The following is a 25125-nucleotide window of genomic DNA, read 5'->3' on the forward strand; positions in this document are numbered from 1 at the left end:
GGGCATGGATCATTGTGATGAAAAAGGCATGGAGCCTTGTCATGACAGGGTTCAAGGAGCATACTGACGACAAGTGTCAGGGAGCATTGTGATGACAAGTGTATTGAGCATTGTGATGACAAAGTTCATGGAGCATTGTGATGAGAAGTCCATGGATAATTGTGATGACGAGCGTCATGGGGCATTGTTATGACAAGTGTTATGGAACATTGTGATCACAAGAATTTGGAGCATTGTGATGACAGACGTCATGGAGCATTTTGATTTCATTGTGATGACAATAGCATGAAACATTATGATGATGGGCATGGTGCATTGTGATGACAGGGTTTATGGAGACTTGTGATGACAAGGCCGTGGAACATTGTGATGGCAGGGGTCATGGAGCATTGTTATGACTGGGGTAATGGAGCATTGTGATGACAAGGGCATGGAGCATTGGTCTGACAAGTTTCATGGATTATTGTGATGAGAGTGGGCATGGAACATTGTGATGACAAGGGCACGGAACACTGTGATACATGGGTCATGGAGGATTGTAATGACAAGGGCATGGATCATCGTGATGAGAAGGGCATCGAGCATTGTGATGACAAACGTCATGGAGTATTGTGAAGACAGGTGTCAGGGAGTATTGTGATGACATATGTCATGGTCCATTGTGATGACAATGGCATGGAGCTCTGTGATGCCAAGTGTCATGGAGGATTGTGATGACAAAGGTAATGGAGCATTGTGATGACAAGGGCTTGGAGTATTGTGATGACAGGGGTTATGGAACATTTTTATGTCAGGGGTCATGGAGCCTTGTGATGACAGTGGTCATGGAGCATTGTGGTGACAGGGATCATGGAGCAATGTGATGAGAATTTCATGGAACATTCAGCTGAATATATTCATGGAGTATTGTGATGACAGTGTTCATGGAGCATTGTGATGACAAGTGAATGGAGCATTGTGATGACAATGTCCTGGAGTATTGTGATGATTAGACCATGGAGCCTTGTGGTGACAATTCTCATGGAGCATTCTATAAAAAAGGGGCATGGAGCATTGTGATTACAGGGGACTTGGAGCATTGTGATGACAAGGGCATGGAGCATTGTGATGAGAAGGCCATGGAGCATTCTGATGACATGTGTCATGGAGTTTTGTGATGACAATGTCATTAAGCATTGTGATGACAAGCGCATGGAGCTTGCTATGAGAGTGGTCATGGAACACTGCGATGACAATTGCATGAAGAATTGTGATGACAATAGCATGCAACATTGTTATCAGAATTGTCATGGAGCATGGGTCACTTTCACCGTGCAAATTGTGACCGTGCAGAATGTCCCTATGGGCACTGGCACCATGGGCACTGTCACTGTGAGCACTGTCACAGCGGGCACTACCACCGTGAGAAATCTCACCATGCTAACTCTCCCCATGGGCACTGTCACCGTGAGAAGTGTCACCATGGGCACTGTCACTGTCAGCACTGTCACCATGGGCACTGTCATTGTGGGCACTGTCTCCATGGCCACTGCCACCGTGTGCTCTGTCACCATGAACTCTGTAACAATGCCCATTATCACCGTGTGCACTGTCACCATGGGCACTATCACCGTGAGCACTGTCAGCATGTGCACTGTCACCAGGTGAACTACCACCATGGGCACTGTCACGATGTGCACTATCACCGTGAGCACGGTTACCATGGGCACTGTAACAATGCACAGTGTCACCATCAGTATTGTCCCGATGGGAACTGCCACCAAGAGCACTGTCACCATTAGCACTGTCTCCACCAGCTCTGCCACCTTGGGCACTGCTATTATGAGCACTGTCACCATGAGAACTGTCATTATGAGAACTGCCACCATGGGTATTTTGAACATGAGTACTGTCACCATGTGTATTGTCACCATTTTCACTGTCAGCATGAGCACTATTACCCTGAGCACTATCACCGTGAGCACTCACACTGTGGTCACTTTCACCATGACCACTGTTGCCATGGTTACTGGCACAATGCGGACTGGCACCATGAGCCCTGTCACCATGGGCACCATCACTGTGAGCACTCTCACCATCGTCACTGTCACCATGGGAACTGTTACCATGAGAACTGTCTCCATAGGGAATCACGCCATGGGCACTGTCACCATGGGCACTGTCATCATGGGCAGTGTCACCATGGGCACTGTCACCATGGGCACTGCCACCATGGGCACTATCACTGTGAGCAGTGTCACCATGGGTACTGCAAACATGAGAACTGTCACCGTGAGTAATGTCTGCATGGGTTGTCACCCTGTGCACTCTCACCATGAGAACTGTCAACATGGGCACTGCCACCATTTTACACTGCTCCCATGTGCAATGTCACCATGGACACTCTCATTGTGAGAACTGTCACCATGCGTTCTGTCATCATGGGTACTGTCACCAAGGGCACGGCCAACATGTGCACTATTACGGTGGTCACTATCAACATGAGCACTGTCACCATGGGAACTACCAACATGGGCACTGTCATCATGAGCACTTTCACAATGGGAACTGCCACCATGGGCACTATCAACGTGCGGAGTCTCACCATGGGCACTATCACCATTGACACTGTCACCATGAGCACTATTACTGTGAGCACTACCACAGTGAGCACTCTCACCATTCCACTGTCACCATGGGCACTGTCACCGTGAGCACTATCACCATGAGCAATGCCATAATGGGCATTGGCGCTATGGATCTTGTCACTGTGAGCACTGAAACAATGGGCACTATCACCGTGAGAAATCTCACCAAGCTAACTGTCCTCAAGGGCACTGTCACAGAGAGAAAAGTATCCATGGGCACTGTCAGAGTCAGTATTCTCACTATGGGCACTCTCATTGTGGGCACTGCCGCCGTGATCACTATTACCATGAACACTGCTACCGTGAACACTCTCATGATAAGAACTGTCACCATGGGCACGGACACCATGGGCACTCTCACAGTGTGCACTGTCACCAGGGGCACTGTCAACATAGGCACTGTCACCAAGAGCACTGTAACCATGGGCACTCTCACCATGGGCACTATCACCATGGGCACTCTCACTATTTTGCACTGCCACCAGATGCACCATGACCATGTGCACTGTCACCATGGGCAGTGTCACCATCGGTAGTCTCATCATGGGCACTGCCACCATGAGCACTCTCACCAAGAGTACTATCACCACGAGCACTGCCACCGTGAGCACTGTCACAAGAACTGTCACTATGAGAACTGCCACCATGGGCATTTTCACCGTCTGTGGAGGTGTCATTACAAAACAAATTGATTATTAGTAACCACGATCATGTCCTGAATACACTGAACATGTCACCGTTGGTAACAACCGTGTCAAATCAGCAGAGAACAGAAATTAAGAGCTCTCTGCAAAAATTCACACACCCGTGCACCAGGTAATAGATCACGGGAAGACTTTCACTCAACCTTTCATGTGTCCCACACGGAGTGCAGGCTCTCTCCTGGACGGGGTGAGCACAGACACTTAGCGGCAGTTTAATGACTTTTTAAATGCGTTGATACAACCATGTCTCACTTTTGTTTGGATCAGTCAGCAAACACTTTTTGTAAACCCCAAACTCTCCACACCTCCTACCTTACCAGCCACCCTAGTCTCGAAGCTCCCACCCCTGCTCCTCAGGCTGGGTCCCCATGGGAGTCGAGGCTGCATGCTGACGCACAGAGGACAGGGCATACGTCTTCGAGCCCTGCCCCGACTGTGCCACCCGAGGGCTTGAACTTCAGCGTGGAGAGAAAAGGTATCTGAGCCAACGTGAGCGCGGCATCGAGGGGTCTGCCTCCATCGGGCCAGTGGCCCTGTGGCTTCTGCCTGCAAAGCGGGTCCTGCACACGCTGCACCTGAGGAGACGGGAAGTGAGCGAGGGCCCACAGGCAGGTGTGCACATTGTGTCCGCAGCCAGCGTCCTGGAGGCCACGCTCTGGCAATGATCACTTGGTGAAGCTGAGGCGCAACAGTGCAGGAATATATCAGGGAAGTGCTGGAGAAAAACACCAAGCAGGGAAGGGAGATGGAGGTTGTTAGCTGCTTGGAGGAGGCTGCAAGCTGAAGCTAAGGGATCCCTGAGGGCTTTCTGGGGAAAATAAAATTTAAGAGGAAGCAAGGAGCATATCTGTGAAGTGAAAAGTACAAGTAGAGGGATCAGTCAGATGGAAAGTCAATGAGGCAAGAGTAGACATGGAGTACCCAAGGAGGAGAAAGGATGTCAGTGTGTGGAAATCAGAGCAAGCAAACTGATTGGAGAAGGAAAGATTCAGACATGAAACAGAGGTCCACATTTCTAGGGCTCTGGAGGCACTTTGAGGAATTTGATTCTTCTGTGAAGAAGCCATTGAAGAGATTTCAGTGACATGATCTGACTTATGTTTTAACAGGATCTCTCTGGGTGCCATGTTGATTAGAGAGTGTAGGAGAGTAAGGACAAGCCTCAGAAGACCAAGAGTTGATACAAAGAAGTGATTACTCAAACATGGTCCCCCTCCTCAGTGAGGATGCAGAGCAGGAATCGGCAAATCATGGCCACAAATCAAATCAGGCTCTCAGCCTGGATCTGTGGGACTGTGAGCTAATAATGGTTCTCACGTTTAGAAAGCTTGTTGAAGAAGAAAGAGGAGAAGCTACAGAAGCTGTATATGGCCCACAAAGCCTAAGATATTTAAAATCCAGAAAATGCTTTCCAACACCTGATGTAAAGCATGTGGCTCGTAGGAGGTGCTCAACAAAATTTGGAAGAGGAATACAAGTGTCAATTAGTTCCTGAAAACACTGTAAAGTGATAGGTGTCAAGAAACATTTATCCCTTCACCCTTAACCTTCACAAATGATGCCATTTCCATCGAGCTATTGAAAAATATATTCTGGCTTTCAAAACAATAAACCAGGGGCCAATTTATCACATAAGTAAGGTCATAAACAACTGTCGAGTAAAGTTGAAATAGCAACAAATCAAATAATAACAAAAAACATTTTTATAGATTTTTAAGCCTTACAAAGCATTTTCATGTTCATTCTCTAATTTAATCCTCAAATCTACTCCATGAGGTAGTTATTATTTTCCCTTTAGAAATGACCACATATTCCAATCCTCAGTGATTGCCCACGAAAAGCTGAAATCTTGAGTGTCACATCTATTAAGGCCAAGGTTGGGTTTTTTTCCCATGGGAACATTGGATGCTAAAATCCACAGGGATTTTCAGCTCAAGATGGCAGACAAGGAAACATTCACTTTCTGTTCCTCCTGAAACCATATTTAAACAATACTGTAGAAATACCAAACTTAATCAACCAATCAAAGCCAAGACATTTTGGAAGTCATCCACCACAGAAAGATTTCAACACATTTCGAGAAGGCAAACAATGAAATGGAGGAGCCATGAATAAAATAATGAAGAAAAGACTAACCCTAAGTAAGGTCTGCACAAAGCCAGTCAGCTTTTGCTGAGCTCTGGTTGTAGTAAAGGGCAGAGGAAAGAAGAGGGGCTGAAAACAAGGAGACAAAAGTTATTTTAGGAAAAAAAGATCATTTAATGAGCTCCAGGGAACACTCAGCCTGCTGCCATACTAACTCAGGAATTACAATGGATTGTTGGTAAGCAAGATGAGAAAACAGGGAAGAAACCAAACAAACAAAAATCAAGACATTGTTTCTTACTGAACTCTCCTCAAATGAGATCGAGGAATTAGGGTTCAATGCCACAGCTGTAAATCATTTCTGCTCTTGGAGAGGTTAGAAAGGGCTTATAATATTTACCCTTTTCTTTCAGACATAATTTAGGTGTGAGCAAAAGCTTTTTGTGTCCTCCAACCCCAAAGTTTATTGGGGATGGAAGTCCAAATTTGCTGTGACATACCATAAAAAGAATCTCATGAGCAGAGGGTCCAACGAATTCTGGAATATATGAATTATGCCCAGTGTTATTTTCCATACACTTTGAACAAAACTACAGAAATACATTTTGACAGATCTATATGATTCTGGGTTCGGAAACTTCTACATGTCACCTGTGTGATGCATAACACACAATGTCAGCCCCAGGAGAGAGAAAACACTCCAATGAAGCAAGCCAAAGACACAAGTTTTAAACAAGGTCAAGTGATGTGTAGACCATCAGCTTCCAGCTCCTGAATAACAACACATGTTTCCCTTGTCCTAGACAACCAAGAGTACGTCTCCTCTCTTGGGCATAAGAATCTCTCGAGTTACATATGTGTAATAAAGAGTGGACCCAGCTGGCATACTCACAATGACCAAACTGTGTTGATCGTACTTTAAACCAATACATCGCTCCACGCTGAAGTTGCAATAAAGGATATATTGGCTTTCTAGACATGAATGAGACGCCTTGCTGGATATACTCCAGGAAGGCCAGAGAAACTGGCTTCTAATCCATACGGAACAATTCACTGGTGAATTTCTTTCAGGATAGCCCATGATTTATCTAGACTATAATCTTTACATATCTGGATCCTTCAAACTAGACAAAGGGAAAATCCGGCCTTCAAGCCTCAGTTAGACATGTGGAATGGCAGCACCAATGGTAGCACCAGCTGACAACTGGTGGTCCCTGACCTGTATCTTCTGAGATTAGAACACAGTGCGGTGGATGACCAATTCATGTGTTGAACAGAAGAAGACCTCCCACAGGGCAGTGTAGCTGTTCGTTACAGGTATGGCACTTAGGGCTAAGTACCATAAGGACTACAAGAAAAAATGAAAAACAAGGAACACATGAAGCATATATGATAAGGGGGCACCACAGTCCAGAACACGAGCTCTGGAATCACACAGGCTTGCTTCGAATCCCGGCTAAGCCACTACCATCTGTATACCCTGAAGAACAGTGCAAGGTTTAAATGTTGTCTGACCAAATTTCAAAAAAGAAGTGAAGAAAGAACCTACCTGCCAGGAAGGGACATCGTGGGGTGCAGCATGCAGTCGGATCAGGGCTCTGCATCTCCTGCTCAGAAACCTTCGCCACCTGGCTCACGGTGATGCTGGCAGCTGAGCAGCCCTGGAGAAGGTGATCCTGTCTCCAGGCCTCGCAGAGAAGCTGGGGAGGTCCCCAGAGGAGGTGGCCCACAACCTGGCAAGCTCTGGGTGCCTCCTGCCCTCAGCTCTGAGCAGCCTCTGGACTCTGGGCCCCGTAGTGGGGAAGGGCTGGCCGATACATACGCGCAGCTGAGGGGCCTGCAGAGCCGGTGCCCAGGCAGGGTGAGCTCTGAAGGAGAAGGCTTCCACAGTCCCCAACAGTCTCTGCATGGTGGCCCATCCCGTGCCAAACACCTGCCACCCACAGCGAGAAGACCCAGCCACTAGAAAGTCCAGAAGGGGCCCCGCCTTTTGCCTTTGGGCTGGGGTTTCTCCACCAGCTGGGCTCGCATGTGCCCCCTGACTCACCCCCTGCCACGCCCGCCCTTTCTCTGTGACACGTACAATGGACATGTCACAGAGGCAGGCGGAGCCGTCAGATATAAAAGGAGTGAGAAGCTCTCCCACTGTCACTCTCTGCTCTCAGATCAGGCACGCAGCAGCTCTGATATGGAACCCATGGACACCACACCTCCTTCCCACGCCATCATCTACCATTCTGCTCCTGTTTTCCCCAGCACCCCATTTACGCCTTTGCCGGGCATCGGTGCTTCAGCAGGCAGCACGTCTGACCCCGAACCTATGGACACCACGCCTCCTTCCCACGCCGTCATCTTCCGTTCTGCTCCTGTTTTCTCCAGCACCCCATTTACGGCTTTGGCGGGCATCGGTGCTTCAGCAGGCAGCACCTCAGACCCCGAACCTATGGACACCACACCTCCTTCCCACGCCGTCATCTTCCATTCTGCTCCTGCTTTCTCCAGCACCCGTTCACGGCTTTGCCGGTCACGGTGTTGACGGGCATCGGTGCTTCGGCAGGCAGCACGTCTCACACCAAAGCTACGGACACCACACCTCCTTTACAGGCTGACAAGACCCAACAGATAGACCAACACTTCAAAGTTATGACAGAAAGTTGAGTAAGGTATACATTTGGAATTTCATTTATTATTATTAAAAAGCACAACTGTAGTGCTTAGACTATAACAAGTACTATTCTAAGTTCTTACCAAATATTAACCCACATATTCCTCATAATGGCAACCCTATAGGCAGGTAATGTGCTCTTTTTTTTGTGTATGGTACGCAGGCCTCTCAGTGTCATGGCCTCTCCCGCTTCCGATCACAGGCTCTGGACACGCGGGCTCAGCGGCCATGGCTCACGGGCCCAACCGCTCCATGGCATGTGGGATCCTCCCGGACAGGGGCGTGAACCCGTGCCCCCTGCATCAGCAGGCGGACTCCCAACCACAGCACCACTATGGAAGCCCGGCAGGTAATATTCGTAATATTCACTTTTGGGGGGAAACTGAGGCCCAGAGACGTTGAATAGCTTGCCTAATGCCACACAGTAAGTAGGTGGCAAAAACCCAGGAGTAAAACCAGACCGTGTAGACTTTCATCACTTTGCTGTGTCACCTTATTATAAGTTGTGGTTAGGGAAGGGACTAAATTGGCAAGACTCTGAACTCAAAGGAGAAGGGAGAAATGAGACAATGAGTGATCCTAGAAACTAGAGAAGATTTAGGCTCAGAAATTTCTGATGATGAGACCCGGAAGATCAAGAACTTGGTTGGAATACTAACTTGGGGTAGTATCTGAATCCATTGAGAAATGGTTTTGTTTTGTGTAAAATTTAGAAAGGCCAGTTGGATGAAGATTAATGAAGAAAAAAGAAGGAAGGAAAAGGAAAAGGTGCCTTAAGTGAGACATAACCACTTCACTCTAAGTACTAGGGGTGTGGTCCTGTGGGAAAGGATGGAGCTCTCTCTACCAGGTTTGTCACCAGGATGAACAAGGAGAAACATGGCAAGCATTGTACTCGTTTTGATGATCCCTCAAAACCACGGCTTCAGTTTCCAAGAATGACCTACGGTAGCATAACTACTGTGTGTCAGACATGCCACTAAGTGTGTTTCCAGTCACACATTTTAATTGGAGAAAAGGATCAATAGTCTATCTACCTCAGATCACACAGAGGGTGGGGGAGCCCGTTTTTAAACCATCTGCCTCCAATTCCAGGTGCTAGGAGCCAGACTCAGCCTACAGGTCTCTTCTGCTCACCTGGAAGTGAAACCATGTGTCATGATTAGTGAAATCCTGTCTTCACTCATCAAGGTACCTTGAACACTTGCAAGTCCTCCAAGTAGCACATAGCATAAGCAAAAAGATGTTTGCCCCGGTATTGTCCAGGAACTTGGAATCAGCTGTGCCTAGGTAGGCGGAGCTGGTTTAGAGTGGAGAGGACCACCAATCTTCCACCTGGGCAAGTGCCTTTTGGCCTTCTGCCATCAGAGGGCCAAAAACTCCAGCCTGAGAATGTGCTGAGCCCTGTAGCCTATTACAGCAGCTCAGAACAATGAGGAGCACATCTTTGTCCAATCACCTTGCCTCAAGCTCCCCATGACCCATACTGCCCTGCTTCTTTATTCTTTATCCCACAGATACCCCAAGCCCCTTGCTTTTGGGAAGGAGGATTGGAGACCTATTTTCACGTCACTTCCTCGCATGGCTGCCCTGTGAATAAACCTCCTCTTTGCTGCAAACCTCAGCATCTCAGTGTTTTGGCTTGCTGCGCCTCAGACACAATGGTTGGGAGCAGTGGTAAAGGTCCCTTGCCTGTAAGGGAAGCTGGTGCCTAGTAGTCACTTTGTGGATGTTTTCTCCTCCCGGGGGGCAGACGTCCTGCTCTTCCGGAAAGGGAGAAATGCAGGAGCTGGACGCTTGCCCTCAGCATCACCGTCACCTAGGAGCTTCTTAGCAGGACAGAATCCAGGCCCCACCCAGAACTACTGAATACCAGCCTGCATTTAACAAGATCCCCAAGGGAGGCACACCCATGTGAAATTTGGAGAGGCACCAAGCTGTCATCCTCTTCTCCGCAGCTAATGAAAACCAAGCAAAGATTCATCCCAAGCCTACTCTGCCTCAGTCAATTGGATATCATATGAGCTCATTTAATCCTCCCCAGAACCTGCAAATGAGACTGCACATGCCACGGAGCAACTAAGACCGTGCGCCACAACTACCGAGCCTGCGCTCTAGAGCCCGTGAACCAAAACTACTGAAGCCCACACACCTACACTCCATGCTCAGCAACAACGAGAAGCCACCCCAATGAGAAGCCTGCGCACTGCAACAAAGAGTAGCCCCCGCTCACTGCAACTAGAGAAAGCCCGCACACAGCAATGAAGAGCCTATGCAGCCAAAAATAAATAAATAAATAAACCTGTTAAAAAATAAAGCGTGTTTTAGTAACTTACTAAAAGGCACACAATCAGTAAATCTGAGCAAGAATTCAATCCCAAATCTGTCACACCGAAGTTTAAGCTAGTGCTTGAGATTAATAAAAACAGCACTAAATTAAAAATTCAGAGATATTTTTTATTTCATACTCTTTCACTAACACTCTTTGGAGATAAATCATTTCATTTATATGGGCCTTAGTTTTTACAACTATAACAGTTGGAAGCTTGACTAGATGATCTGTATGCAGTTTTCCAATTCTAAAATGTTCCACTAATTTGGATTCCTACAATAATTGCTCTTGCAATACATGCATGCTGCCACCAAGTAGCAGTAGAGACTACTAGTTCCTTTTTTATCCCTAGTGGGGAGTGCATTTTGACATCAGACTTATCCGTCAATAGTACAACCTGTTAGTGTAACTATAAAATAACAGAATAATCTGGTATTCTCTCCTGCAAAGCAGAAGCTTTACATTGTGTCTGTGAGTCGTATCAGAATCACCTGTAGGTTTTGACACACAGAGGAAATCCAGAACCCACTGAATGAGAATCTTCAGAGACAGGACTTGGGCTTCTGGATTCTGGGGCTCCCATCATTTGTATATTTTATTTCATTTTATTTTTTGCCTATGTACAGTATTAGTCACATCCTTTGGAATCTTTAAAAGTTTCTTTTTGTTTTAAATTTTAGAATATTCCATAATCTTCACCTACTTTTCATAAGGTGTTATCTGTTATGTTTATTCGATCTTGTGCTTCTCCTGTTTAAGACTTCATTATTTTTTTTTTCGGGGGCCTGCCTCATGTCTTGGAGGATCTTATTTCCCTGACCTGGGATAGGAACCCAGGGCCCCAGCAGTGAAAGTGCCAAGTTCTAACCACTGGAAAACCAGGGAATTCCGAAGGCTTCGTTTAAAATGACTTCTTTTCCCACTCTAATTCATTCCTGGGATGGATTTCATGTTTGAACATTAAAGCAACCTGGCATTACCAAAATAAAGCTACTTTGATTCTGATATATGATTGTTTTACATACCATGGGTACAGTTTGTGCTTCTGTTTACACATTTTGCATGCATTTTCAAAAGAGAAACTGGCCTGTGATTCTATTCTTGTAATATTCTTTATAGATTTTGTTTTGTTTTGTTTTTAAGATCCTATACTTTATTTTTTATTTATTTATTTGTGGCTGCTTTGGGTCTTCATTGTTGCACGCGAGCTTTCTGTAGTTGTGGTGAGCGGGGGGCTATTCTTTGTTGTGGTGAGTAGGCTTCTCCTTGCGGTGGCCTGTCTTGTTGTGGAGCACGGGTTCTAGGCATGCAGGCTTTAGTAGTTGCGGCACACGGGCTCAGCAGTTGTGGCCCGCAGGCTCCAGAGTGCAGGCTCAGCAGTTGTGGCACGTGGGCGTAGCTGCTCCACGGCATGTGGGATCTTCCCCCACAAGGGCTCGAACCCGTGTCCCCTGCATTGGGAGGTGGATTCTTAACCACTGCACCATCAGGGAAGCCCTTCTTTTTACTTTTGATCTGAAGCTTATGTTGGCCTTATAAATACTTTGAGCAATATATAGTTTTCTGTTTCCTGGAAGATTTTTATGTAAGATTACCAATACTTCTTCCCTAAATATTTGGAAGAAGTTACGTGGAAACCCATTTATCCCTGGAAATCATTTTCTGTAAAGGTACTTAACTATACAAACAACTTTTTGAGTAGATACAGGTGTTTTAGATATTTTTTCTTTGTTGGGTTAGTCTTGTTAGGTTGCATTTGTTAAGAATGTGTAATTTGGGATGAATTTTCAAATTTATAACTATAAAATTATCATAATTTTAATAGCTTTATTGGGATGTCATTTACATACCATAATTTCAACTCTTTTATGTATACAATTCAGTGGTTCTTAGTGTAACCACTAAAAGACTTGTGGAACCATCACGACAGTCCAATTGTAGATTTTTGTCCCCTCACAAAAAACCCATTACACATTAACAAGGTTTTTTCATTCTCCTCAACCCTCTCAGCCCTAGGCAACCAGTAATCGACTTCCTGTCTCTACAGATTGGCTATTCTGGGCACTTCATATAAATGGCACCATACAATATGTGATCTTTTGTGATTGGCTGCTTTAACTTTACATAATGCTTTCATGGTTCATTCATGTTGTAACATGGATCAATATTTCATGCCTTTTTAGAGCTGAATGCTATTCTATTGTACGGCTATTCCACATTTTGTTTTTTCATTTATCAGATTGACATTTTAATTATTTCCACCTTTTGTTTTTAGAAATCGGTTTCCCTGAACATTCATGTACAAGCTTTTGTGCAGACATAAGTTTTCATTTCTCTTAGGTATATATTTAGTAATGGAACTGCTGGGTCATAGGGTAACTCGATGTTTAACACTTGCAGGAACTCTCAAGCTGTTTTGTAAAATGGCCGCGCCATTTTACATTCCCACCAGCAATGTATGTGGCTTTTAATCTCTTTTCTTACAGCCTAGCATGTCGTCTATGCTGGGAAACGTTTCACATGTAGTTGAGCAGGATGAGCATTTTACTGTTCGGTTGAGTATTCTCTAGACATTTAGTAGGTCTTGTTAATTCATAGTCTTGTCCAAGTCTTCTATAACGTTGTTGATCTTCTGCCTAATTGTTCTATCCATTATTGACCATGGAGTACTGAAGCCTCTACCTAATATTGTGCAATTATCTATTTCTTCCTTCAATTCTTCATGGGTGTTGGTATTTTCTTCTTCATGTACTTTGGTTTTATCTTATTCAGGGCAAATATGTTAAAAATTTTGGTATCTTACCTTTTTTATCATAAAATGTCCCTTCTCATATCTAGTAACTCTTTTGTTTGTTTTAAAGTCTATATTTTCTGTTATTAGTATAGCCACTTCAGCATGCTTATGGTTGCTATTTGCATGCACCTCTTATGTTTCACTGAACTTTGTGAGAAGGCAGGGCCTGGGAGCTGCAGCCTCACACTTGGGCTCCAGAGGAAGATGTGTGTGACAGACCTCAAACTGACCCAAAACACGGAGCAAAACCAGCCATCTAGAGGTCTAAAAGAGACCCACTGCAGCTACTAGCCCATAGGTCCAAGGAAAATAAATTCTTGTTTATGTAACTGAGTTTTGGGGCGATTTCTTCCAAAGCATTATCACAGCAAGAGCTGACTAACACCACATCCTCCAAATCATTGTTATGTAAATGGCTGCCACCAGGCCTACATGTAAGGTAATTGTGTACTCAAAATGTGAGAATTCTTGAACTCTTGGTGCCTCTCCAACACAATGTACATGGCTAAATTTCCGCCAGTAAGTTCACTAATATACCACAAAGATCTCCCTAAACTTTTATTAAATGCAATGCAAAGTTCTTTCTTTTCATTTTCTGCTTTGGCATAGTTAAAATGCTTTTTATCCATGTAAATCGGCTCTTGCTCTTTGGCTTCTGTGGTTAGAGTCTTTTGAACTCTTTGGCTTTTCAGCTCCTAGGCTGTAACGTTTGAATCAGCAAATGCCCCAAGGAGAAAAGCTGCAGCAAATGTCAAGCTTGTGTCTGTGTTTCCCTTCTCTCCACAACTTGGCCCACATGTCTTGGTGTCTCTCCAACATTCAGATGCCAGAGAACACATGTGTTCTTACTTTATCCAGGTTTTCTAAAATTTCTTTAGACTTCACCTGATCTTATGTTATTATTGAACTATCATCTCAATTACCACTAGGAAGAAAATTTACAATGTTTGAGAGAAAAGGGAACCCTGGTACACTGTTGGTAGGGATGTAAACTGGTGCAGCCACTGTGGAAAACAGTATGGAGGGTTCTCCAAAACCTAAAAAGAGAACTACTATATGACCTCGCAACTCCACTCTTAGGTATAAATCTGAAAAAACCAAAAACACGTGTTCTCAATAACATGTACTGGAAAAGATACATGCACCCCAATGTTCGCAGCATCCTTGTGTACAATTACCAAGATATGGAAGCAACCTAAGTGTCATCAAGAGATGAATAGATAAAGAAGATGTGGTACATATAACCAATGGCATACTACTCAGCCTTACAAAAGAACAAAACTTTGCCATTTGCAGCAACATAGATGGCCTTGGAGGGCATTGTGGTAAGTGAAATAAGTCAAACAGAAACAAATACTGTAGGATATCACCTATAAATGGAATCTCAAAAATACAACTATCTAGCAAATATAACAAAACAGAAGGAGAGTTACAGATATAGAGAACAAACTAATGGTTGCCAGCGCAGAGGGGGAGGAGGGGGCAATACAGGGGTCGGGAAGTGAGAGATGTAAACTACTAGGTCCACAATAGGCTCAAGGATGTATTGTACAACACAGGGAATATAGGCAATATTTTGTAATAACTGTAAATGTAAAGTAACCTTTAAAAAGTATATAAACATGTTTTTAAAAGAAATCATACTGAAAATTGGAAACAATTTAAATATCCATCAACAGGAGAAAGCACATATGAATTATTGTATTTCCGTACATGGGAATCCTACATAGCGAGGAAAGTACGTGAACTAGACAGATCTTTGCGTGTCAGCATGGATGAACCTAGCAAAGATAACACTAAATAAAGCAAGTAAGAAGACAAAATATAGAATACTATATGCGGTTTATGAATACTTAAAAATGTAGCATAAATAGAAAGATGTCCATGTCAGTGATGGAGACCAAGTTCAGAAGAGTGGTTACCCAGGGTCAGCTGGGGAGTGGCTGTGTTTGGGAAAGTGGTCACACCAGACTCTTCAACAGGAATGGAAATGTTTCAGTTCACACGCTGGCTGGAAGACAGAGGAGTGTCTGCGATGTTATAATGTGAGCATCTAGGGGATCTCATGCGCGGGAGATGGTAGAGGGTGGAGGCATCCAGAAGGTGGTGGTAGAAGAGGAACGTTGTACACAGAACGCCTAAGGCCTGACCAGAGGACAACCACTGTTCTAGAAACTGGACACAAATCCAACTTCTACGGCCAGCCCTAAAAGACAAACTGAGGCATATTTAAAATTTTAAGACTTTATGTGAGCAAAATTAGATTCAATTCAGGCACCACCAAAGTGGGAGCGGTGAGGAGCACTCCAGCCACAGGAGCTGCAGAGATGCTTATTTTAAAAGAGCAGAAGCAAAGCAAGGAAATGACTGATTTGCTATAGCTTTAAAGCCTAGTTGGTGGTTTGTGACTGGCTGTCCTCAGCGGTGTCCGTCACCCTGAGCCGTTGACAGGCTTAGATTTTCCTTGCTTTACATAGGCGGCCGCATCACTAGAGCCACCACAGTCTAACGGCCCCCTGCAGGGTTAATTTACTAACACCAATTGTCTGAGTCATTCCTCTTACTCATCAATTCACTTCCTACGCCTCAGTTTCTCTTCTGTAAAGTGGACATTCAGTAGTAAATTCTCTGTGGAGGTGTCAGTGCAAAACAAAGTGATTATTAGTAACCATGATCATGTCCTGAATACACTGAACACGTCACTGTTTGCCAACCACCGTGTCAAGTCAGCAGAGACAACAGAAATTAAGAGCTCTCCGCAAAAGTTCACACACCCGTGCACCAGGTAACGGACCACAGGTAGACGTTCACTCAGCCTTTCATGTGTCCCTCATGGAGTGCACGCTCTCTCCTAGGCGGGGTGATCACAGACACTTAGCGGCAGTTTAATGACTTTTTAAATGCGTTGATACAACCATGTCTCACTTTTGTTTGGATCAGTCAGCAAACACTTTTTGTAAACCCCATACTCTCCACACCTCCCACCTTTCGCGCCACCCTAGTCTCGAATCTAATGCCCCTGCTCCTCAGGCTGGGTCCCCATGGGAGGCGGGGCTGCGTGCTGACACACTGAGGAGCGGGCGGAGGTCTTCGATCCCCGCCCACACAGCGCTGCCCACAGGTTTGAACCGCAGCGCGGAGAGCAAAGAGGTCTGAGCCAACATGAGCACAGCATCGAGGGGCCTGCCTAGCTGGGGCCAGTGGCCCTGTGTCTTCTGCCTGCAATGTGGGTCCTGCGCATGCTGCACCTGAGGGGCCGTGAGGCGAGCAGGGGCCACCAGGCAGGTGTGGACATCTTGTCCGCAGCCAGGGTCCCCGAGGCCATGCTGCGGCTATGATCACTTGCTGAATCTGAGCCGCGACAGTGCGGGAATATATAAGGGAAGTGCTGGAGAAAAACAGCAAGCAGCGAAGGGAGATGGAGATGGTTAGATGCTAGGAGGAGGCTGCTAGCTGAAACTAAGTGATCCCTGAGGACTTTCTGGGGAAGATAAAATTTAAGAGGGAGCAAGGAGCATATCTGGGAAGTGAATAGTACAGGTAGAGGGAACAGTCCGATGGAAAGTCAATGAGGCTAGAGTAGGCTGGAGTACCCAAGGAGCAGAAAGGATGGCAGTGTGTGGAAAACAGAGCAAGCAAAGTGGAGAGGAGAAGGAAACAGTCAGACACGAAACAGAGGTCCACATTTCTAGGGCTCTGGAGGCACTTTGAGGACTTTGATTCTTCTGTGAAGAAGCCATTGAAGAGATTTCAGTGACATGATCTGACTTATGTTTTAACAGGATCTCTCTGGATGCCATGTTGATTAGAGAGTGTAGGAGAGTAAGGACAAGCCCCAGAAGACCAAGAGTTGATTCAAAGAAGTGATTACTCAAACATGGTCCCCCTCCTCAGTGAGGACGCAGAGCAGGAATCGGCAAATCATGGCCACAAATCAAATCAGGCTCTCAGCCTGGATCTGTGGGACTGTGAGCTAATAATGGTTCTCACGTTTAGAAAGCTTGTTGAAGAAGAAAGAGGAGAAGCTACAGAAGCTGTATATGGCCCACAAAGCCTAAGATATTTAAAATCCAGAAAATGCTTTCCAACACCTGATGTAAAGCATGTGGCTCGTAGGAGGTGCTCAACAAAATTTGGAAGAGGAATACAAGTGTCAATTAGTTCCTGAAAACACTGTAAAGTGATAGGTGTCAAGAAACATTTATCCCTTCACCCTTAACCTTCACAAATGATGCCATTTCCATCGAGCTATTGAAAAATATATTCTGGCTTTCAAAACAATAAACCAGGGGCCATTTTATCACATAAGTAAGGTCATAAGCAACTGTCGAGTAAAGTTGAAATAGCAACAAATCAAATAAAAACAAAAAACATTTTTATAGACTTTTAAGCCTTACAAAGCATTTTCATGTTCATTCTCTAATTTAATCCTCAAATCTACTCCATGAGGTAGTTATTATTTTCCCTTTAGAAATGACCACATATTCCAATCCTCAGTGATTGCCCACGAAAAGCTGAAATCTTGAGTGTCACATCTATTAAGGCCAAGGTTGGGTTTTTTTCCCATGGGAACATTGGATGCTAAAATCCACAGGGATTTTCAGCTCAAGATGGCAGACAAGGAAACATATTCACTTTCTGTTCCTCCTGAAACCATATTTAAACAATACTGTAGAAATACCAAACTTAATCAACCAATCAAAGCCAAGACATTTTGGAAGTCATCCACCACAGAAAGATTTCAACACATTTCGAGAAGGCAAACAATGAAATGGAGGAGCCATGAATAAAATAATGAAGAAAAGACTAACCCTAAGTAAGGTCTGCACAACGCCAGTCAGCTTTTGCTGAGCTCTGGTTGTAGTAAAGGGCAGAGGAAAGAAGAGGGGCTGAAAACAAGGACACAAAAGTTATTTTAGGAAAAAAAGATCATTTAATGAGCTCCAGGGAACACTCAGCCTGCTGCCATACTAACTCAGGAATTACAATGGATTGTTGGTAAGCAAGATGAGAAAACAGGGAAGAAACCAAACAAACAAAAATCAAGACATTGTTTCTTACTGAACTCTCCTCAAATGAGATCGAGGAATTAGGGTTCAATGCCACAGCTGTAAATCATTTCTGCTCTTGGAGAGGTTAGAAAGGGCTTATAATATTTACCCTTTTCTTTCAGACATAATTTAGGTGTGAGCAAAAGCTTTTTGTGTCCTCCAACCCCAAAGTTTATTGGGGATGGAAGTCCAAATTTGCTGTGACATACCATAAAAAGAATCTCATGAGCAGAGGGTCCAACGAATTCTGGAATATATGAATTATGCCCAGTGTTATTTTCCATACACTTTGAACAAAACTATAGAAATACATTTTGACTGATCTATACGATTCTGGGTTCTGAAACTTCTACATGTCACCTGTGTGATACATAACGCACAATGTCAGCCCCAGGAGAGAGAAAACACTCCAATGAAGCAAGCCAAAGACACAAGTTTTAAACAAGGTCAAGTGATGTGTAGACCATCAGCTTCCAGCTCCTGAATAACAACACATGTTTCCCTCGTCCTAGACACCCAAGAGTACGTCTCCTCTCTTGGGCATAAGAATCTCTCGAGTTACATATGTGTAATAAAGAGTGGACCCAGCTGGCCTACTCACAATGACCAAATTGTGTTGATCGTACTTTAAACCAATACATCGCTCCACGCTGAAGTTGCAATAAAGGATATATTGGCTTTCTAGACATGAATGAGACGCCTTGCTGGATATACTCCAGGAAGGCCAGAGAAACTGGCTTCTAATCCATACGGAACAATTCACTGGTGAATTTCTTTCAGGATAGCCCATGATTTATCTAGACTACAATCTTTACATATCTGGATCCTTCAAACTAGACAAAGGGAAAATCCGGCCTTCAAGCCTCAGTTAGACATGTGGAATGGCAGCACCAATGGTAGCACCAGCTGACAACTGGTGGTCCCTGACCTGTATCTTCTGAGATTAGAACACAGTGCGGTGGATGACCAATTCATGTGTTGAACAGAAGAAGACCTCCCACAGGGAAGTGTAGCTGTTCGTTACAGGTATGGCACTTAGGGCTAAGTACCATAGGGACTACAAGAAAAAATGAAAAACAAGGAACACATGAAGCATATATGATAAGGGGGCACCACAGTCCAGAACACGAGCTCTGGAATCACACAGGCTTGCTTCGAATCCTGGCTAAGCCACTACCATCTGTATACCCTGAAGAACAGTGCAAGGTTTAAATGTTGTCTGACCAAATTTCAAAAAAGAAGTGAAGAAAGAACCTACCTGCCAGGAAGGGACATCGTGGGGTGCAGCATGCAGTCGGATCAGGGCTCTGCATCTCCTGCTCAGAAACCTTCGCCACCTGGCTCACGGTGATGCTGGCAGCTGAGCAGCCCTGGAGAAGGCGATCCTGTCTCCAGGCCTCGCAGAGAAGCTGGGGAGGTCCCCGGAGGAGGTGGCCCACACCCTGGCAAGCTCTGGGTGCCTCCTGCCCTCAGCTCTGAGCAGCCTCTGGCCTCTGGGCCCCGTAGTGGGGAAGGGCTGGCCGATACATACGCGCAGCTGAGGGGCCTGCAGAGCCGGTGCCCAGGCAGGGTGAGCTCTGAAGGAGAAGGCCTCCACAGTCCCCAACAGTCTCTGCATGGTGGCCCATCCCGTGCCAAACACCTGCCACCCACAGCGAGAAGACCCAGCCACTAGAAAGTCCACAAGGGGCCCCGCCTTTTGCCTTTGGGCTGGGGTTTCTCCACCAGCTGGGCTCGCATGTGCCCCCTGACTCACCCCCTGCCACGCCCGCCCTTTCTCTGTGACACGTACAATGGACATGTCACAGAGGCAGGCGGAGCCGTCAGATATAAAAGGAGTGAGAAGCTCTCCCACTGTCACTCTCTGCTCTCAGATCAGGCACGCAGCAGCTCTGATATGGAACCCATGGACACCACACCTCCTTCCCACGACATCATCTACCATTCTGCTCCTGTTTTCCCCAGCACCCCATTTACGCCTTTGCCGGGCATCGGTGCTTCAGCAGGCAGCACGTCTGACCCCGAACCTATGGACACCACGCCTCCTTCCCACGCCGTCATCTTCCGTTCTGCTCCTGTTTTCTCCAGCACCCCATTTACGGCTTTGGCGGGCATCGGTGCTTCAGCAGGCAGCACCTCAGACCCCGAACCTATGGACACCACACCTCCTTCCCACGCCGTCATCTTCCATTCTGCTCCTGCTTTCTCCAGCACCCGTTCACGGCTTTGGCAGTCACGGCGTTGACGGGCATCGGTGCTTCGGCAGGCAGCACGTCTCACACCAAAGCTACGGACACCTCACCTCCTTTACAGGCTGACAAGACCCAACAGATAGACCAACACTTCAAAGTTATGACAGAAAGTTGAGTAAGGTATACATTTGCAATTTCATTTATTATTATTAAAAAGCACAACTGTAGTGCTTAGACTATAACAAGTACTATTCTAAGTTCTTACCAAATATTAACCCACATATTCCTCATAATGGCAACCCTATAGGCAGGTAATGTTCTTTTTTTTTTTTTGTGGTACGCAGGCCTCTCACTGTCGTGGCCTCTCCCGCTGCCGATCACAGGCTCTGGACACGCGGGCTCAGCGGCCATGGCTCACGGGCCCAACCGCTCCACGGCATGTGGGATCCTCCTGGACCGGGGCATGAACCCGTGCCCCCTGCATCAGCAGGCGGACTCCCAACCACTGCACCACTATGGAAGCCCGGCAGGTAATATTCATAATATTCACGTTTGGGGGGAAACTGAGGCCAGGAGACATTGAATAGCTTGCCTAATGCCACACAGTAAGTAGGTGGCAAAAACCCAGGAGTAAAACCAGACCGTGTAGACTTTCATCACTTTGCTGTGTCACCTTATTATCAGTTGTGGTTAGGGAAGGGACTAAATTGGCAAGACTCTGAACTCAAAGGAGAAGGGAGAAATGAGACAATGAGTGATCCTAGAAACTAGAGAAGATTTAGGCTCAGAAATTTCTGATGATGAGACCCGGAAGATCAAGAACTTGGTTGGAATACTAACTTGGGGTAGTATCTGAATCCATTGAGAAATGGTTTTGTTTTGTGTAAAATTTAGAAAGGCCAGTTGGATGAAGATTAATGAAGAAAAAAGAAGGAAGGAAAAGGAAAAGGTGCCTTAAGTGAGACATAACCACTTCACTCTAAGTACTAGGGGTGTGGTCCTGTGGGAAAGGATGGAGCTCTGTCTACCAGGTTTGTCACCAGGATGAACAAGGAGAAACATGGCAAGCATTGTACTCGTTTTGATGATCCCTCAAAACCACGGCTTCAGTTTCCAAGAATGACCCACGGTAGCATAACTACTGTGTGTCAGACATGCCACTAAGTGTGTTTCCAGTCACACATTTTAATTGGAGAAAAGGATCAATAGTCTATTTACCTCAGATCACACAGAGGGTGGGGGAGCCCGTTTTTAAACCATCTGCCTCCAATTCCAGGTGCCAGGAGCCAGACTCAGCCTACAGGTCTCTTCTGCTCACCTGGAAGTGAAACCATGCGTCATGATTAGTGAAATCCTGTCTTCACTCATCAAGGTACCTTGAACACTTGCATGTCCTCCAAGTAGCATGTAGCATAAGCAAAAAGATGTTTGCCCCGGTATTGTCCAGGACCTTGGAATCAGCTGTGCCTAGGTAGGCGGACCTGGTTTAGAGTGGAGAGGACCACGGATCTTCCACCTGGGCAAGTGCCTTTTGGCCTTCTGCCATCAGAGGGCCAAAAACTCCAGCCTGAGAATGTGCTGAGCCCTGTAGCCTATTACACCAGCTCAGAACAATGAGGAGCACATCTTTGTCCAATCACCTTGCCTCAAGCTCCCCATGACCCATACTGCCCTGCTTCTTTATTCTTTATCCCACAGATACCCCAAGCCCCTTGCTTTCGGGAAGGAGGATTGGAGACCTATTTTCACATCACTTCCTCGCATGGCTGCCCTGTGAATAAACCTCCTCTTTGCTGCAAACCTCAGCATCTCAGTGTTTTGGCTTGCTGCGCCTCAGACACAATGGTTGGGAGCAGTGGTAAAGGTCCCTTGCCTGTAAGGGAAGCTGGTAGGGCCTAGTAGTCACTTTGTGGATGTTTTCTCCTCCCGGGGGGCAGACGTCCTGCTCTTCCGGAAAGGGAGAAATGCAGGAGCTGGACGCTTGCCCTCAGCATCACCGTCACCTAGGAGCTTCTTAGCAGGACAGAATCCAGGCCCCACCCAGAACTACTGAATACCAGCCTGCATTTAACAAGATCCCCAAGGGAGGCACACCCATGTGAAATTTGGAGAGGCACCAAGCTGTCATCCTCTTCTCCGCAGCTAATGAAAACCAAGCAAAGATTCATCCCAAGCCTACTCTGCCTCAGTCAATTGGATATCATATGAGCTCATTTAATCCTCCCCAGAACCTGCAAATGAGACTGCACATGCCACGGAGCAACTAAGACCGTGCGCCACAACTACCGAGCCTGCGCTCTAGAGCCCGTGAACCAAAACTACTGAAGCCCACACACCTACACTCCATGCTCAGCAACAACGAGAAGCCACCCCAATGAGAAGCCTGCGCACTGCAACAAAGAGTAGCCCCCGCTCACTGCAACTAGAGAAAGCCCGCACACAGCAATGAAGAGCCTATGCAGCCAAAAATAAATAAATAAATAAACCTGTTAAAAAATAAAGCGTGTTTTAGTAACTTACTAAAAGGCACACAATCAGTCAATCTGAGCAAGAATTCAATCCCAAATCTGTCACACCGAAGTTTAAGCTAGTGCTTGAGATTAATAAAAACAGCACTAAATTAAAAGTTCAGAGATACTTTTTGTTTCATACACTTTCACTAACACTCTTTGGAGATAAATCATTTCATTTATATGGGCCTTAGTTTTTACAACTATAACAGTTGGAAGCTTGACTAGATGATCTGTATGCAGTTTTCCAATTCTAAAATGTTCCACTAATTTGGATTCCTACAATAATTGCTCTTGCAATACATGCATGCTGCCACCAAGTAGCAGTAGAGACTACTAGTTCCTTTTTTATCCCTAGTGGGGAGTGCATTTTGACATCAGACTTATCCGTCAATAGTACAACCTGTTAGTGTAACTATAAAATAACAGAATAATCTGGTATTCTCTCCTGCAAAGCAGAAGCTTTACATTGTGTCTGTGAGTCGTATCAGAATCACCTGTAGGTTTTGACACACAGAGGAAATCCAGAACCCACTGAATGAGAATCTTCAGAGACAGGACTTGGGCTTCTGGATTCTGGGGCTCCCATCATTTGTATATTTTATTTCATTTTATTTTTTGCCTATGTACAATATTAGTCACATCCTTTTGAATCTTTAAAAGTTTCTTTTTGTTTTAAATTTTAGAATATTCCATAATCTTCACCTACTTTTCATAAGGTGTTATCTGTTATGTTTATTCGATCTTGTGCTTCTCCTGGTTAAGACTTCATTATTTTTTTTTTTCGGGGCCCTGCCTCATGTCTTGGAGGATCTTATTTCCCTGACCTGGGATTGGACCCCAGGGCCCCAGCAGTGAAAGCGCCAAGTTCTAACCACTGGAAAACCAGGGAATTCCCAAGGCTTCGTTTAAAATGACTTCTTTTCCCACTCTAATTCATTCCTGGGATGGATTTCATGTTTGAACATTAAAGCAACCTGGCATTACCAAAATAAAGCTACTTTGATTCTGATATATGATTGTTTTACATACCATGGGTACAGTTTGTGCTTCTGTTTACACATTTTGCATGCATTTTCAAAAGAGAAACTGGCCTGTGATTCTATTCTTGTAATATTCTTTATAGATTTTGTTTTGTTTTGTTTTTAAGATCCTATACTTTATTTTTTATTTATTTATTTGTGGCTGCTTTGGGTCTTCATTGTTGCACGCGAGCTTTCTGTAGTTGTGGTGAGCGGGGGGCTATTCTTTGTTGTGGTGAGTAGGCTTCTCCTTGCGGTGGCCTGTCTTGTTGTGGAGCACGGGTTCTAGGCATGCAGGCTTCAGTAGTTGCGGCACACGGGCTCAGCAGTTGTGGCCCGCAGGCTCCAGAGTGCAGGCTCAGCAGTTGTGGCACGTGGGCGTAGCTGCTCCACGGCATGTGGGATCTTCCCCCACAAGGGCTCGAACCCGTGTCCCCTGCATTGGGAGGTGGATTCTTAACCACTGCACCATCAGGGAAGCCCTTCTTTTTACTTTTGATCTGAAGCTTATGTTGGCCTTATAAATACTTTGAGCAATATATAGTTTTCTGTTTCCTGGAAGATTTTTATGTAAGATTACCAATACTTCTTCCCTAAATATTTGGAAGAAGTTACGTGGAAACCCATTTATCCCTGGAAATCATTTTCTGTAAAGGTACTTAACTATACAAACAACTTTTTGAGTAGATACAGGTGTTTTAGATATTTTTTCTTTGTTGGGTTAGTCTTGTTAGGTTGCATTTGTTAAGAATGTGTAATTTGGGATGAATTTTCAAATTTATAACTATAAAATTATCATAATTTTAACAGCTTTATTGGGATGTCATTTACATACCATAATTTCAACTCTTTTATGTATACAATTCAGTGGTTCTTAGTGTAACCACTAAAAGACTTGTGGAACCATCACGACAGTCCAATTGTAGATTTGTGTCCCCTCACAAAAAACCCATTACACATTAACAAGGTTTTTTCATTCTCCTCAACCCTCTCAGCCCTAGGCAACCACTAATCGACTTCCTGTCTCTACAGATTGGCTATTCTGGGCACTTCATATAAATGGCACCATACAATATGTGATCTTTTGTGATTGGCTGCTTTAACTTTACATAATGCTTTCATGGTTCATTCATGTTGTAACAT

This window comes from Mesoplodon mirus (assembly GCF_964341445.2).
Source record: "Mesoplodon mirus genome assembly, contig: SUPER_3_unloc_7, whole genome shotgun sequence".
NCBI lineage: Eukaryota > Metazoa > Chordata > Mammalia > Artiodactyla > Ziphiidae > Mesoplodon > Mesoplodon mirus.